Genomic DNA, 3,824 nt, shown 5'->3' on the forward strand with positions numbered 1-3,824 from the left:
GATTACAAACGCGTGATTGTTAACGCTCGCCATGAATTTATTTTGATACGAGCGCGCAACGATAACAATTGTATACTGGAAAATTCTGCGACGGAGGTTGGACTGATCAAAGTGCAATGGCGGATGCCTCATGTTATGCTAAACGAGATCAATAAACTATCAATGCTGCGAGCATTGGAAAGCGGTCGTTATCTCAGTATGAGTTTTCGCTCATGGGATCTGTACGAGATCCTCTGTTACAGAGTACGACGAAGCATTCATGGGCTGTCAAAACGGCGACTCAACTTGAGAAGCCACGTTACGTTATCTTTGCTCTTCAGACCGGTCGAAAGAATATCATGTCTCAAGATGCAAGCGTGTTTGACGATTGTAAATTGAGTAATGTGAAGCTTTATCTCAATTCAGAGTTTTATCCGTACGGTGATTTGAATCTCGATTTCGACCAAAAGAGATACGCTCTCCTGTTTGATATGTACGCGCGTTTTCGTAAAGCATATTACGGAATCGACTGCTTCGAAACGCTGCTCAATGTACTCTCGTTTATGGAGAAAGAACCGTTTACAGTTATTTACTGCTCGCGACAAAACGAGTAGAATAGCTAGGCCGGTTCTAATCCACGGATACAGAGGCCAAGCCGCCACCAGGTGGCGTTGGTGTCGCGCCGGGCCCTAGAAGGAAGAGGGGGGGGGGTAGTACGTCACAGGGGAGTGGTCTGCGGGAAGGGGGACTTTGTTCCTTCTCTCCTCCCACCTATTGCGTTTTCTCAGTCCCACCCGTTACAGTCCCATATCATTCGCGCTCTCTCCCACCCATTGCAGTTCTATACTTACCCTATCGTTCTCCCTTCCTCTCGTTGCATCTCTCTCTCTCTCTGTTCCACTCATTGTGATTCTGTACTTACCCTATTGCGCTCTCTTTCTAACCCGTTGCACAACTCTCTCTCCCGCCCATTACAGTGTTCTTCTTCTTACTGGTGATTAAAAACGGCCGAGTCGGCTTCCGCGTGGGGGCAATGCATTCGGGTGGGGACATGCGGAGGCGCAGCGCAGTTCGCGACATCGGCGGTGGTCTTTCTTTGGGCCCGTGGCCTTTCGGTGAACGTGCGGCCGGTTGAGTCACGGGTTTAGTTGTCGCTATCGTTCTGGCAGGGGTAGGAGGCGACGGAGATGGTTGCGAATTTGGTTCCACGGCCCAGTATATGGATGGGTCGAAGGTCCCTCCCTGGGAGTATTCACGTATCACCTCACGTATACAAACTTTAATCCCTCCTCTCTTACTCCTTATGCATCTTTTTCTATACTTTTTGGGCATCTATTGAATTTGAGATGTTGATGATGAGGTTGCTCGTTAATAAGTTCGGAATACGAGTTTTTAGTATATGGGTGTTATTATAGGTATGATATTAATATCCCTAATACTGGAAAAATATTCTAAGCATAAAATCAAGGTTTTCAGATGTAGGCTCGATATTTCGATTACCAGAAAGATATTCTAAGTATGATCATTCCCGACATGTGAGTAAATATTCCGTGTATCGGACTCAACGTTCTCGGAAAGAGAGCAAATATTCTAAGTATAATTATTTCTGACGTGTGGGTAAATACTCCGAGTATAGGACTATATGTTCTTAATATTGAAAGAGATTATTCCAGGTACAAGATAAACTTCTGGGTGAAAGATTTTAATATTTCGCGTAGATTAACGTTTAAATATCAGACTTTAGATTTCAATAGTAAGATTAATATTCGCGGCATAAAAGAAAATATTCTATTTTTAACATTTTAATATTCGCAATATGAAAGAGAATGTTCTACATATGATATGCCTATGAGCAAGAAAATATTCTAAGTATATGAGTCGAGTTTTTGAATCTAAGATTTTAATTATTTCGGATAGCTACTTAACGTCTTGAAGATTGGTTTGAGTTTTAATGTTCGCGACTTAAATCTATATGCAATAGATAGTGATTATGTTAATACAATGATTCCTGAACGCCGTGAAGGCGCGGACAAGAATCGGCAAAGTATTTGGAGGGATTTTTATTACAATGATTCCAGAACGCCGTAAAGGCGCGGACTAGAATCGGCTGGAAAGTGATATAATTTGAAGGGAAACCGCAGAAACGCCTTTCGGCGCGAGGTATAGTTACCTTGTCTGAGACTTTTCTGAAAGGAATAAGTACGCTCCGCTAGAATTGTCTCGTTTATATATGGTTTGCTTGGTAGCGTCTCGAGATAAGAGGATGTTATTCTTTTGGCTATGTTATGTCCGTGTGAGGACGTTCTGGAAAATTCTTCAATTATTAATTTGTCGATTTTAAGCTTAATAACGCCAAATTTCAATGCGCGAATGCAAGGGATCTATAGTATATAGGGTACAGCTCATATGGCCGCGTCGGCTTTGCGCGTTTTGCAGTAGGACACGAGTAAAGTGTACACAAAGATGCGCTGTGTTTTTCATGCCGTGTTTTCGGTAGGCCGCTTCCTCGAGCGATTACTGAGAACTAAGTATTCGCGAGAGATTCTATGTTTATTTAAGGCTTTATTTTAGACTTGTGAGTGTCAGTGCTTGTCAGATGGGTATGTATGTGTTCCCACGCTTACTGGAGTCCAGCAGGTGCACTCGAAGCTGCACGGAAGTGCATTACTGGGATGCAACGCGGTTTTTTTATCGAATTCTGCCGAAGACCGTTAATTATTCTTAGATCTAAGTAGCTTGGCTTTATCTGTTCGCGATCACCTTTTTATTGACGATAGTGGATTTGTATTTTTATGCATCCTAGATGCATTTTCTAGCTTGAACAGTTGGCGCAGGCGCAGTTATTCGCAATTCGATTTCGGCCGTTTAGACGCGTGCTACAACAAGTCACGACTTTAGTTCTCTATGTATTTGTGTTACTCATACTAGTATTGTTTCGTGTATCCTGTCTAGTGACGGACGTGGTGCTGTATTGAAGGCGCATCGGACGTTACAACTGGTAACTGTATACAATGTACCGATAGCTGCTTGATATCTGTTTATAGCAGTTCGATATCTGTTCGATAGCTGTTCGATAGTTGTTTACAGTGTACCGATAGCTGCTTGACATCTGTTTATAGCAGTTCGATATCTGTTCGAAAGCTGTTCAATAGCTGTTCACAGTGTACCGATAGCTGTTTGATAGCTGTTCAATAGCTGTTCGATAGCTGTTCAATAGCTGTTCGATAGCTGTTTAAAGTGTACTGATAGCCGTTCGATAGCTGTTCGATAGCTGTTCAATAGCTATTCAATAACTGTTTAATGAAGCTCTGCATTGGATAAAAATACTGAAGTCGACCGTGAAATATTATCATATAATTTAGCAGAGACATATACTTTTTCACGTGGCAATGTACTTTCGATGATATAAAGCGTTGGTAATATATACTTTAAGAGTAGAGTATATAGAGCGGTTCTAATCCAGGTCCTCTGAGGGGGGGGAGGGGAACCCGTGGGGAGGGGGGTATGACGTCACAGGAGGGGAGGGGGAGACGTCACGGATGTGGGCGAGGGGGTATGACGTCACGGGGAGGGTATAACGTCACAGGGCGAGGGGGTATAACGTCACAGGGCGAGGGGTATGACTTCACAAGGAGGAGAGGGTGATGACGTCGAGGGGTATGACGTCACGGGAGGGGGAGGGGGACGGCGCAGAGAGATGACGGGCAGGAAAATGACGTCACAGGGTGCTGACGCATTCGCGCGGGAAGAATTGCGTGGTCGCCGCGGAGTCAATGGCCGCCAGGGTCCTCCGAACGCGGGAAGCTAACGCGCGCGGTCCTCCCCCACCGCGAGGTCCGTCGGGC

Source organism: Cyphomyrmex costatus, unplaced genomic scaffold, assembly GCF_001594065.2.
Source record: "Cyphomyrmex costatus isolate MS0001 unplaced genomic scaffold, Ccosl1.0 scaffold31, whole genome shotgun sequence".
Lineage (NCBI taxonomy): Eukaryota > Metazoa > Arthropoda > Insecta > Hymenoptera > Formicidae > Cyphomyrmex > Cyphomyrmex costatus.